This window comes from Ochlerotatus camptorhynchus, unplaced genomic scaffold, assembly GCF_037179485.1.
Source record: "Ochlerotatus camptorhynchus isolate MF236.1 unplaced genomic scaffold, CSIRO-AGI_Acam_v1.1 ptg000591l, whole genome shotgun sequence".
Lineage (NCBI taxonomy): Eukaryota > Metazoa > Arthropoda > Insecta > Diptera > Culicidae > Ochlerotatus > Ochlerotatus camptorhynchus.
Window position 1 is genome coordinate 177,051 of NW_027041071.1, and position 14,246 is coordinate 191,296.

Consider the following 14,246-nt stretch of genomic DNA (forward strand, 5'->3'; position numbering starts at 1 on the left):
TTTGTGCATCTGGAGAACTCTATAGAGATTGCTGACGTTTATCGTACGCACACCACCGACAAACCAACATTAATGACCATACAGAGTATACCATCAAATTTCTGATCAAAGCACAAAACTGACATCTACGGCCGTGTTCGCGAAAAATAGGTTTCCTAGCCACGAACACGCATGCAAAATGTATGAGTTGGTTCGTGTCTAATCTAATTATTTTTATCTAGGGCTAATTATTTATATCTACTGTGTTACCTGACTTATAACGAATATACGTTGTATACGAGTACCCCGAATACAACGTATGACTCGTCTAATTTTGCATAGCACTTGCAATGTAAAATTAGACGAACTATACGTTGTATTCGGGGTACTCGTATACAACGTATATTCGTTATAGGTCAGGTAACACAGTAGATAGAAAATTTCGATGGTTTTGACAGATGGGATCGCTGCACATTTGAATATGCCGTTATGGATTCTCGATCAAGAGTTAAGCTTAAGTTTCATGTCGGTTTGTCGGTGCGCACACTACGTCACGTATACGTATACGCAAAATGTTTTCATCGGGAAAAAAACTTCATAGAAAATTTTCCCGATGATCAAATCACTGACACAATCATACTTTAGCTATCTCTATAATAATAGTCCCGCCAAGAGAAAATCTGGGGTGAGATGTGCTCTTGTATGAAATTGGTTCCAAACGTAAACAAACCCTGTGGGTTTCTTATGGCTTGTTTACGTTTGGAACCAGTTATGCGAGGTAGGCGACGATTGTTCGTATTTGACAGTCACCTCCCCCCCCCCCCCCTTGAAGAAAATGTTGCGAACAAGCAGCACTCGCGCTTATTCTGGTCAACTCAAAATTGAGTCGAATGTACTTATCTCAGCGGCAAGTAGAGCTACTCAAAATTGAGTATGTACACGGACAGAAATCTCCTTATATCACTCAAAAATATTACTAATCATAGAAAGGTTAAAAATTAATCATTTTATGATTTATCAATTTTTAAACATTGATTTGATTATAATTTGGTTTAAGAATTATACTAAGTCGGAATAGAGGCGTAGAAATCGTTCACTTTGTATTAAGGTAAATATTTCGAGGACGCTCATAATGGTTTTCGATCGAGTCTTTATTTTTTTTTCACGTCAATTTTGATTTCGTCGGTAGTTTAGTGGTCTAATATGAACCAATATAATTGATAGACACTTTCAACCAACAGGTTATGTAATAAAACATAGTTTTAAAAATAAAAACAATATTCTTTTCCGTCCCTAAATGGTCCACATAATTTTCATTACAGGATTTGATGAATTCCTGTGAAGAATCTGATCTGGAGCTGCTGGTCGGAGTAAATCCGAGAACGCCCGTATGCGCAAAGGTTACGTAGAGCAATCACCATGTCATTACAACAATCGGTCTGAAGGTCAATCTATCGTGCGAGTATGAGGTAGGTCTATATCAAAGGGTTTGATTCTTCATAGATCGTTAATTACTGATATCTGTTCCACATTTCAGCACCTTGGGCGGCTAGCATTCAACCTTTCGACACCATGGATGAACTGCACTTCCGATAGGAGGACATCTCTCTGCACTTAGTTCATAATTGTCAAATGGAACGGAAACTGGAGTACGGTTGAGAACTTTCATCACGACGCAGCTGCAAGACAATTTATATGTTATCTTAACTTATGACAATAAAAATATAACTGCATTAGTGCTGTTTACTTTTATTTATTATCAGTCACGACATAAAAATCAATCAAAAACGCATCCTGACAAATAAACGGACTTTATACATCCTAAAAATAACTACAACTTTATACTATTCAATGAATAAATCATTTTTATACTAAGCATGCATTCTCCCTCTTTATACCAAGCTATGCGTCGGTCAGGAGAGTTGCGATTTAGCGTAACTTTTATACTATTTAGGTTTCAATATGTTTTGAGTGTACTGTCGTTCAAGTTGGACATCGGAAAATCCCACACGCGACATTCGATTTTACCCTCGTTCTGTACGTTAAACATAACGTCGGACATAGTGCGCTGAATAGCGCATCATTGTGTGAATACAGCGCACTATGTCCGACGTTATGTTTAACGTACAGAACGAGAGTAAATTCAATTGGCGCGTGTGGGATTTTCCGGTTTTCTACTGAAACGATAATACCTTTTGGCAAATTTCTATTGCTGATTATTCATAAAATGTATAAGTCAACTAATAAGCAGACGCCTTGCAAAAAGCTAATGAAGACCATGTGTCAAATGAAATGTATAAGCGGTCACACATACCTTTTATCCATACTTATAGGACCTATGTGGTTTGTCTTATGGAATGTAAAAGGCTGATGTTTTGGTAAAAATGTATACGTGAAACACATGAATAAAATAATTGATTTTCGTTTCGTGTAGCATTATTTTGACTCACTTTTGAGTAAACGACGTTCTCACGTAGACCAAGTCAAATCCACTCGACGGTATTTTCAGTTGCGGGGAGGGTTTTTGTTTTGATTTATATTCAACACGAAACCGAAAAATTACCCAAAATTAAGTTCTTTTCACTCATCTTGGCCTTAACCCCGGCCATAAGATTCTGCACAACCTGTGAATCAACCGTTTTTTGCATGTAAACCCATACTTTCTTCAGTTCCTCGACTGTCTTCACTACCTTAGGTCGTTTAAGAAGGTGCTGCTTCATAATCGCCCAGTACTTCTCGATGGGGCGGAGCTCCGGAGTGTTGGGAGGGTTGAACATTTTCGGCACGAAATTGACCTTATTGTCCGCATACCACTTCAGCACGTCCTTGGAGTAGTGGCATGAGGCCAAATCCGGCCAGAAGATTGTTGGGACGTTGTAGGCCTTAAGGAGAGGAAGCAGCCGCTTCTGGAGGCACTCTTTTATGTACACCTGTGCACTCCGCTTCCCGCACGTGCAGATGGCTTGCCAAACCAGGAATTTCTTCGCAAATTTGGACATCTTCTGAGTGCGGACATGCTCCGGAACGCTGAACTTATCCTTGGCCGTGAAAAACAGGTTGCCGGGGATCTGTTTGAAGTCGGCCTTCACATATGTTTCGTCGTCCATGATGCAGCATTCAACTTTCGTCAGCATGTTGAGGTACAACTTCCTGGCACGGGTTTTGGCGGACTTGTTCTGCTTCTCGTCGCGATTAGGGGCCTTTTGTACCTTGAACGTTCGAAGGCCAGCCTTAGTTTTGGCCTTCTGGACAAAACTTCGGCTTAGGTGCAGCTTCTTAGCCACATCCCTAACGGAGGCGTTCGGATTTCGGTTGAAGGCCCCAACTACGCGGTTGTGATTTTTGATGTTGTACGGAATACTTTTTCCTTCACTTCTGGGCTTCCGATCGGTGGTCAACCGTTCCTCGAACCGCACTCGCGACACCGTGGAATTCGCGATTCCCAACGTTTTAGCGATGGAACGATGCGAGAGATCCTTGTTGTCGTGATGAATGCGCAAGATTTTATCACGCACGAGCTGTTCTTTCGACTCCATTTCCGCGAGTTTTGATCACAGGACTTTAAAACTTGCAGGATGTAAATAATGTACTATGAACTAAATCCACCCAAATTTTCATTAAATTCTACCCAACGGTTAACGGCGCCGGTGGTGTAGTGGTAAGCGTGATTACCTCTCACCCCAGCAGGGCTGGGTTCAATACCAGTCGGCGCCGCCGGGATGTTCTGAGGCATAACATCTCTGATCACGCCTTCCTTCGGATGGGAAGTAAAGCCGTTGGTCCCCGGTTCATGAGTTGATGGGTCGATAGGTAGGGTCCAGGTGTGGGAGCTGCCTTCCTGGCACGTCGGTAGCATTGGTGCTCAGCACGGAAAACAAGATCGACGGAAAAAACAAACCAAAGGAAAAAAAAAAATACCCAACGGTTAAAAAGTTAGAGCAATTTCATAGTGTGGCAATTTCATCGTGGACACCCTTTACTGATATCATCATAACTTTGAACTTTGACAAAGAACAACAAAGATTTCCATCGATGCACATTTATAATCTCCTTGATATCGATTTGTATCGCTGGTTGAAGAGAGTTCAAGACACACCAGGTGACAGATGGCAATGTTTATATTATTTATCGACATATTCGGCACTTCATCGGAAGAAGCAATCTGCGGGTAAATGAACGAGAAGACCGATGGCCGCGACGCAGCAAATGTTTACCATTGTAGTTCTTCAAGTTTACGTCTATACACGGATAGAAATCTCCTTATACACGGACAGAAAATTGTTTGCATTGAACCAAACAAAACTTTAGTTGTATTTAAACAAACAATTCCGGTTGAAATTATATTGCATTTTATTGTTTCTATAAAACTTATTCAAATAAACTCAACATAAGATTCTTTTTGTTTTAATAAGCCACTTTTCAATTGCAACTATTGTAAAAATAACAATATTCTATTATTAAGCCAACAATAGTTAATTTTAATTTAGCATTTATTTGCTGTGTCCATTCCCCGGGCCATGAATACAAAAATAACTACCAACCATTCCCTCGTTTTCACCCGGACAAAAATGTAAACAATAACAAAAATTTTCTCATTTGATTAAGTATTGTTTTTAATTGTGAATTTCGGGAAATAAGTACGAGATTTCCGAAAATCTTAAGACTTGAGGTAAGCAAGTAAGCTGCAGTTCAAGCTGCAGTTGTTAAATATAATCAATTTTTAAGTTTTTTTTTCCTTGATTTTTTTTCCGTCGATCTTGTTTTCCGTACTGAGTACCAATGCTCCCGACGCCAGGAATGCACCTCCCACACCTGGACCCTACATATCGACCCATCAACTCATGAACCGGTAACCAACGGCTTTTCTTCCCTTCCGAAGGAAGGCGTGATCAGCAATTTTATGCCTCAAAAATTCAATTGCAATTCTGTTTGTTGTCACAAAAAAAAATCGACATTATTTTTGAATCAATAAACATATTGTTATTTCTACTGCGTGAATTGTCAGCCTTCATAAAATAAATTTGATTGAATCAACAAGAAATCTCTTTTAAAAACAAACATATTTTTCTTGTTGACCCAGCTGCCAAATTTGACAGCTTACGGCAAAACCATGAAAGCTCTTGTAAATTCGAAAAGGTTTTCTTTTTGATTCAACAATCCATGGGTTTTAAGGGACAATAATGCTGGATTGTGAAACAATAATGATTTCTTTTTGCAGCCAAAACAAAATGAAATTCTTATTGCATTTACGTCAAATATTATTACGTTTAAAATATTTTTTTCTGCGTGTACCTTTAGGCAAATTTCTATTACTGATTATTCATTAAATGTATAAGTCAACTAATAAGCAGACGCCTTGCAACAAATTAATGAAGATCAAGTGTCAAATGAAATGTATAAGCGGTCACATATACCTTTTATGCTTTGTTATAGGACCTATGTGGTTTGTCTTATGGAATTTATAAGGCTGATGTTTTGGCAAAAATGTATAAACACATGCATAAAATAATTGATATTCGTTTCGTGTCTTATTTAATAACCCGTGATAGCATGCGTGGTGGGATTCTAGGCATTTGAAACCCAATGAGCGAATTGATAGCGTTTTGACCTCTATTACACCTACATGGCTAACTGGTTGATGTTTATGACAAATAAATATTGAATTCATGTATGAAAAGATTTACAGAAATTTCAATACACAACATACTGTAGTGTGTTTGCCTGTCGTTGATAAGCTCATCAACAGCAGCCATGGACCCGAGGATTAGCAACCAACAACGAAATCAGTACACCCCGGATGGCATGGGATCGAAACTAGAAATTATGCAGATACAAAATCACAAATAAAATCAGCAGTTGTGCATCGATTACAACAGAAATCGATATTTTAACATTGGTAACGATTGGTAGCAATATTTTGAAAAAGATCTTTATAAACGATTTACGATTAGAGTTTTAGCATCTTTACAATTATTCATGAAATGGTGACGATCGCTACCGATTTTTCTTATGAATGGCTTTGAAGATCGATGTATAGAAAATTAAAGAAAATTAACGAAATGGTTGGTCGGGAACACCATTTCCCTAAGCAATTCGTACTTAGCTGAAGGCATTTCAGCCGGTTTTGAGTAACATTTTCTATGAGGTTTCCTCCGACATGACTGGCATTTTTTTCCAAGTCCAGGATTTTGCTGACTGAGTGGTTTTTACTAAGTTTGACATTTCTCATTTACTCAATTTTTGAACAACTCTATACATCGGACGAAAGTGAGTACGATCGACTCACCTGGTGAGGAAACAAAAGTTAGCGTGCTGTTTGTGATTTATTTTTTTCCAGAGTATGGTATGACCACAGACAAACAGACATAACACATTGAATATTTCTCACTGTAAACATCGTCGCTAAAACATTACCGCCATCTGTTGAGTACACTGTGGTGGGCACTACGCTGAACAGATGGTGGTAGCATAGAGGTAACTCTAAGACCACTGGGTCCCGAAGAAAATCATTATTATTTTTGGCTCACTCAGTACCAGAACAACGGTCCCAAGCAGTCCCAAGCTATTTCACTCACCCCTGCATGTTCTGCATGAATCCACACACCCCTGATGTTATCTGTCAAACTTTCATAGCGAATCAAAACAAACATAGTGTAGTAATAGAATTTCAAATAGAATAGGGTACGTTAATCGTTTGCTTGGGACCAATAGGCTACTAAAGTGGTGAGCCAATTTAAAATCGTTAGTTTCGTATTGATTGTTGGTGGTAGTGTGTAAACGTCAAACGCAAGGGAATTGACTATGCGCGCCACAGGTGGTGGTACTACCAACTACGATACTTTTAAATTGTCCGTTAAATCAGACCCCCTTCACTCTTTGGATTTTATAGAGACAGATAACAGCGCCAATAGGTCTTTGACGATACAACGTTGAACTGCAGCGTTGGAAGAAAACACGCACACCATACGAACCCACACCACTGAGCGGAGCGTACAGTGCAAATCAAAACACGAAGCGGTGTCATCACTCAGCTTCGGCAGCTTTAGTTTACGATTTAATTCGCCGTCATTGAAAAATACCTTCTTTATAAAATAGAAAAGTAATCATTATTCCAATGTAATTTTTGAAAAGCCAATAGCGTGCAGCGTTGGCCAAGGAAGACGGCATATTTTATTACGTTTGTTTAGCAATGATTTCGATACGTTGCGTTTTTCCATGTATACTAGACTGATGCAAAATTTGAAATTTTCGCTCCACAGTGCCTCAACGGTTCCAAATTGGGTCCTGCTTAGCCTCCCAAAATTTGAACTACTTTAGTAAGAAACTGACTTGGCACAAACCATTTCAAGTTTATATGGGAATTACTATGGGGAAACTTATGTTTTTGTTCATATCTATCTAACAATTCACCACATAACTATGCTTTTAAAAATGATAACAGTGATTGTAGAAAATTTTCTCAGCTACAACTTTGTTGAAAACCATTTTTCAATCAAATGTAAGGAACAAAAGTTATTAATGATTCAAGTCACTGATGTCTTATGATTATGCTCATTCAACTGTTCAGCAGGCAACATTGGTGTTTCTGGTGTTAAGAATAGAGCACAAATATCATGGCTACTATGTCACACTGCAGAATACAGTGTTGCTCACAGAACAGCTGCTTGATCATGCCATAAGATTATCAATCTCTTAAACAATTAATAACAATTTAATTTGACATTTGGCTGAAAAACGATTTTCCGCAAAGTTGTAGCTTAGAATTAAATTTCCCGTAAGAATAGTTATAGAAATTTTCGAAAAAGCATTATGGCAAATGGGTAGAAGACAATGAACAAAAAGTTTGGTTTTCTCATAGTAATTTCCATATTAACTTCGAATAGTTTGTGCCAAGTCAGTTTCTTACCTAATGAGCTTAAATTTTGGGAGGCTTATCAGGACCTGATTTGAAACCGTTTGAGCACTGTGGAGCGAAAATTTCAAAGTTTGCATTAGTCTAATGTATACTTCTATGCAACTTCTATTACAGTGACCCGCAACGAAAAAAATCCACCAGAATTATTATCAACATGTTTATTAAAACCTAACTATAATTACACAGAAAAAAAAGTTGTTGAATATTACATCCAAACTGCTGCAACCAGGTCAATCCCGAGGGGGGTGACACATCTAAATTTCGATTCTAGATGCTCAAAAAATCTCACACTAGCGAATAAATCTTCGAAAAATCTTCTTTCATTTCTCGCATCTACTTGCATCGCGCATCATTTTTTTGCAGGAAATCCTCAAAATCGTGATAAATCTTCTTGCTATCTACTCAGCGTACGCGCAGCTAGCCACAGCAAAACACAATATTTTCTGCATCGTAGATAGAGTCGTCCCCCTCGGTCAATCCATCGGTTGTGTAATATAACGTTGTACGATGTACCTCGATTTCGCGAACAAAATTACATCCATTGATGTAATATTGTATCTGCTTTTTGCTATTACATCATTGTTTTATACATCAGCTTGAATTACGTTGATCGATATTACATTTTTTTTTTGCTGTGTATCATAAATAAAAAAACTTTTATGTGTTCTAATAATAAATCAGGTATTAAAAAAAAGAATAGAATATGTTTTAATTCATTTATTCAAAAATTCACTTTCTTATAACGTTTTGAAAGAAAAAAAAAAAATGATAAGACAAGAAAAAAAATCCACTTCGTAAATCCAACAAAAAAAAATCATCGCAATATCGATTTGCGACCTTTAGTACCCAGTATGTCCACCATAAGCTTCAAGCACCTTCTGAAGACGTTTTGGCATGCTTTCCACCAAATTCTGCAGATGTAGATGGTCAATACTGCTCCAGGCTCGAGACAAGGCTAAAAAGTACGTGTCCTTGTTCGTAACACCAGTCTTATCAACCTTATTATCCAGAATTGCCCATAGATTTTCAATAGGGTTCAAATCTGGGCTTTGGGCAGGCCACTCCAATGGTTTGATCCGCTTGGATTTGAAGAAAGCCTTCGTTTTTTTGGCAGTATGCTTCGGATCATTATCTTGTTGGAAGATGTACTCCTTTCCTACTCGAGTTTTTGCCACGGATTCCTGGAGATTATCATTGATGATATCGATGTAGGCATCAGCATTCATTATGCCATTGATCCGTACTAAGTTTCCTACTCCAGCCCATGCGAAACAGCCCCATACCATTATGTTCCCACCGCCGTGTTTTACAGTAGGCTGAAGATGTCGATCCTGTAGGGCATCATCTGGTTTTCTCCACACTCTCAATCGACAAACAGCTTCATAAATCATCAATTCTCGATTACTTTTTCGAAGGGACGTATCTACATTTATTATTGTTTTCTCAAGCTTTTCTGATGCGTATAGCGTGGTAATGATTGAAAATGGATGCAATCATAACGAAGTGAGAATCCTGCTATCGCAATATAATGATGATGACATCGATCATCCTCTTCCCTCGGCTGATCATCAACGTCCACGCTGGCATATGTCATACTGACACCTGTCATTTATTGAGCCCTGGTGGTAAAGTTGGCGGGGGACTCCCAACAGTTTCAATGTGCACTCACGAGATGGCACTGCGATCACATAAGGGTGGTGTATCCATTGCCTTGTTCGAGGAATTGATTTGTGGGATATCTTGTTAATGAAATATCTTTGGTTAAATCTTAGAGAAATAATTATAATAGAGAGCTCATTTCGAAGGAAACCTCGCATAACTGAAACAGCGCCTCTTTCAATTATGACAGCCAACGGGTGAACTAATTCACAGCAAGCGTGCGCATTTTACAGGTATGATGAACTACCAGCTGTCAACTTACCAAACAAGTAATTATTTATTTATACACGCTTCAAGGTTGAAAGGCAGGAGTAAACTTGTGAAAATTATACATTCGACGAAAATCAGATATCGAGTGTACATTGGACTACCGGATAGGCATGCAGCTAAATAAAGCACGAAGCGTGTCTGAAACGGGCACAGTGACGAAGAATTCCAAAATCCGTTCGAAGCTGGTTCAACACCGAAGGAATGACAGTACCGGGATATAATTTGATAATATTAATTTTAAAAATGCAAAAAATGCATTCCAACGCACTTTTTTTTCCGTAGAAGCAAAGATCTTTTTGTATCTGCTCTGATCGATTCTCTTCATCGACTTCAAATACAACAAGGAAAAGTTTTGCAGCTGAGTTATTAACAAAAGAGGAAGTTGATGAAGAGAATCGATCAATGCAGATAGCACCCTTTGAAATGTTTATCTAAAATTATTCAAAAATGAGGAAAGCATCAAAAATTGAGGTTGTTTTTATTATTGAGGTATAGACCTTTTGTATGGACCTAGATTGATTTTAGAATAGGTCCTATCTCCATTTTTCGATCAAAGAATCGAATAAACTTATTCGGTTTCTACCGCAACCACGATGAATTTGCAATATTGACTCACGCAATCAAAAGCTCAAACCTTGAACTGTTGATTGCATGTATAAGTATTGCAAATCCATCGCTCAGATCGCGGTAGAAAGCGAATAAAGTAAATCGATTATTTGATCGACAAATGAAGATCGGACCTATTCTAAAATCAATCGAGTTTAACTTTCAGCTGATCAAGTTGTCGTCATCTCGGTTTTCATTGTCAAAGAAAATGCACCGGTAATTAATATGCATGCGCACGGTACGAACACAAAATGCACAAGGCAGGAACAAAAAGCTTCACCCGTTTATCAATAGATTGCGCTCATGACAGTGTTGAAATTATTTTATTCGGGGAATGATAAAGTGAACTCTCTATTATAATTATTTCTCTAAGGTTAAATGCTTGTTCGATGAACAACTTTCGAGTGTTATGTCTGTTTGTCTGTGGTATGACCATGGGTATGACTTTTATTCAGAAGTAAAAAGTTTCATGTCGATAACGGAGCTTCCCAAATATAAATTATAATGTAGAAAACATCAGAAGACATCTCCAAAACATTAAATTTTAATGTGTTTAATTTAAATGCTAATGTTTACATTACATTACATTACATTACGTTACATTAGAATCAAACGTCTTGGCGATGTAAAATTTGACATCAGGACACATACGTTGATATCAGAATTAAACGTTACATAAGAAACTACCTTCATCACGATGTACATACGGATACACTTGCATGAGAAACTATGAGCATGAGTCTTATTTGTATAATAAAACTCATGCTCATCCGAGGGGGGCGACTCTATCTACGATGCAGGAAAAATTGTGTTTTGCTGTGGTTAGCTGAGCGTATTGAGATGAGCAAAATGGAGAATCGAACATTATTGAGGAATTCCCTCTCAGACTTCAAACAACTTACAAACACAACGCTGAATCCTAGACCGAGGAATGCGAAAGGAAACGTACTCACGTGAAAAACTCACGCCGAGTACACTCACCACAACCTAGTGATATACACTTTTCAACTTTAGTTATTTTGAAATTTTTAAATATTATTTACTGTTCCTAGTCCTATCAGGCCTGTTAAAGTATGACCACCTTAGTGGGATTGGTTTGTTTTGAATTGGAAAAAGGAGACTACTTATAACTACTATTTACAGCTACAACTAATCTACAACTACTATATACACCTAACCTACGATATACAAATTGCTTATCAAATCATGTTCTGATGTATTGCATTTCTGCACAAATTTGTTCCTAGTTTCGTTAATTTGAAAATCTACTTTCAGAATGTTAGCCTCTTGATGGAGGTCGGAAATGCGGGTATCGAAAGGACGAGCTAGGATCATCCTTAATACCCTGTTCTGCGCTACCTGTATTTTGTTCCTGTGAGTTTGTGCACATGATTCCCACACCGGAGCTGCGTAGAAGATCGCAGGCGCAATGATTAGTTTGTAGACAGCCAGTTTGTTCACCCTAAAGGGTGTCCACGATGAAATTGCCACACTATGAAATTGCTCTAACTTTTTAACCGTTGGGTAGAATTTAATGAAAATTTGGGTGGATTTAGTTCATAGTGCATTATTTACATCCTGCAAGTTTTAAAGTCCTGTGATCAAAACTCGCGGAAATGGAGTCGAAAGAACAGCTCGTGCGTGATAAAATCTTGCGCATTCATCACGAGAACAAGGATCTCTCGCATCGTTCCATCGCTAAAACGTTGGGAATCGCGAATTCCACGGTGTCGCGAGTGATTGAGCGGTTCGAGGAACGGTTGACCACCGATCGGAAGCCCAGAAGTGAAGGAAAAAGTATTCCGTACAACACCAAAAATCACAACCGCGTAGTTGGGGCCTTCAACCGAAATCCGAACGCCTCCGTTAGGGATGTGGCTAAGAAGCTGCACCTAAGCCGAAGTTTTGTCCAGAAGGCCAAAACTAAGGCTGGGCTTCGAACGTTCAAGGTACAAAAGGCCCCTAATCGCGACGAGAAGCAGAACAAGTCCGCCAAAACCCGTGCCAGGAAGTTGTACCTCTACATGCTGACGAAAGTTGAATGCTGCATCATGGACGACGAAACATATGTGAAGGCCGACTTCAAACAGATCCCCAGCAACCTGTTTTTCAAGGCCAAGGATAAGTTCAGCGTTCCGGAGCATGTCCGCACTCAGAAGATGTCCAAATTTGCGAAGAAATTCCTGGTTTGGCAAGCCGTCTGCACGTGCGGGAAGCGGAGTGACCTTTCGTGACCCAGGACACGATGAACGGACAGGTGTACATAAAAGAGTGCCTCCAGAAGCGGCTGCTTCCTCTCCTGAAGGCCCACAACGTCCCAACAATCTTCTGGCCGGATTTGGCCTCATGCCACTACTCCAAGGACGTGCTGAAGTGGTATGCGGACAATAAGGTCAATTTCGTGCCGAAAATGTTCAACCCTCCCAACACTCCGGAGCTCCGCCCCATCGAGAAGTACTGGGCGATTATGAAGCAGCACCTTCTTAAACGACCTAGGTAGTGAAAACAGTCGAGGAACTGAAGAAATTATGGGTTTACATGCAAAAAACAGTTGATTCACAGGTTGTGCAGAATCTTATGGCCGGGGTTAAGGCCAAGGTGCGGGCATTTGCGTATGGACTGTAAATAAAATACGAGTAAAATGGTAAAATGAAGTTTAATAGTTATTTCTCAATCCCTGAAAATTTGATGGCAATCGGATGAAAACTCGAATTTTGCGAATCAATTTTGTGTGTGGCAATTTCATCGTGGACACCCTTTAGAGAGATGAGATCTGCGGCAAATAAGAGGATACAAGCACCTAACTAGATTGGAACACTTAACTACTGCCCTATCTATGTGCGAGCGGAAAAGGAGCTTCTCGTCAAATAACATACCAAGATAAGTTACTTCGGTGGACCACTCAACCCTTGTGCCATCCATTATTACAGTACAAGAGGGAGCCGGTTTTAGTTTAGGAGATTGTCGATGGAGGAACATTATTGATTGGGTTTTGGAGGCATTGATTTTGATTTTCCACGTGTTGGCATAAAAAGCAAAGGCGTCAAGGCATCGTTGAAGTTTGTTTGTTATTTCACGAGGCCTCCTTCCCTTGACGGTTATAACGGTATCATCTGCGAACAGGAAGAACAGGCAACCGTTGCCCAAGGGAGGAATGTCGGAAGTGTAGATGCTGTATAACAAAGGGCCCAACAGACTACCTTGCGGAACACTCGCTGGGATGGAAAAGGTGTTTGAATTGCAACCATTCAATGATACCTTAAACGACCTTTGCTGGAGGTAGTTACGGGTGATTTTTACAAGATGTGGTGGAAAGTTGAAGTTACAAAGCTTGTACACAAGTCCGTTATGCCAAACATTGTCAAACGCCTTTTCAACGTCTAGCAATGCCATGGCTGTGGACTTGGATACAGCTTTGTTACTTCGAATGTTATTCATCACCCGAACTAGCTGGTGATTTGTAGAATGCCCCTTCCTAAACCCAAACTGTTCAGGTAGGAGAATGTTGTTCTCCTCGACAAACTTGAGCAAACGATTGAGAATTAGTTTCTCGAACAATTTGATTTTCGAGCGGACTTTGGATAGTTGAGCCAAGCAAATGCGATGTAGCAATATGATTGCCAATCGCATTTGCTTTCTCTTGTGGGGTAATGAGCCGATTGTCATCATTTCCGACTCTGAGAGGAGGAATGGGTTTGGGATGAGTTTTCAGCACCTTGGCTACCTTCCAAAATGGACGTGAGCAGTCATCCAGATTCTGGACAACACGCCCGAAACTTTTAATTTCAGAGAGAGTCCATTCTGGAAGCAATCTGCC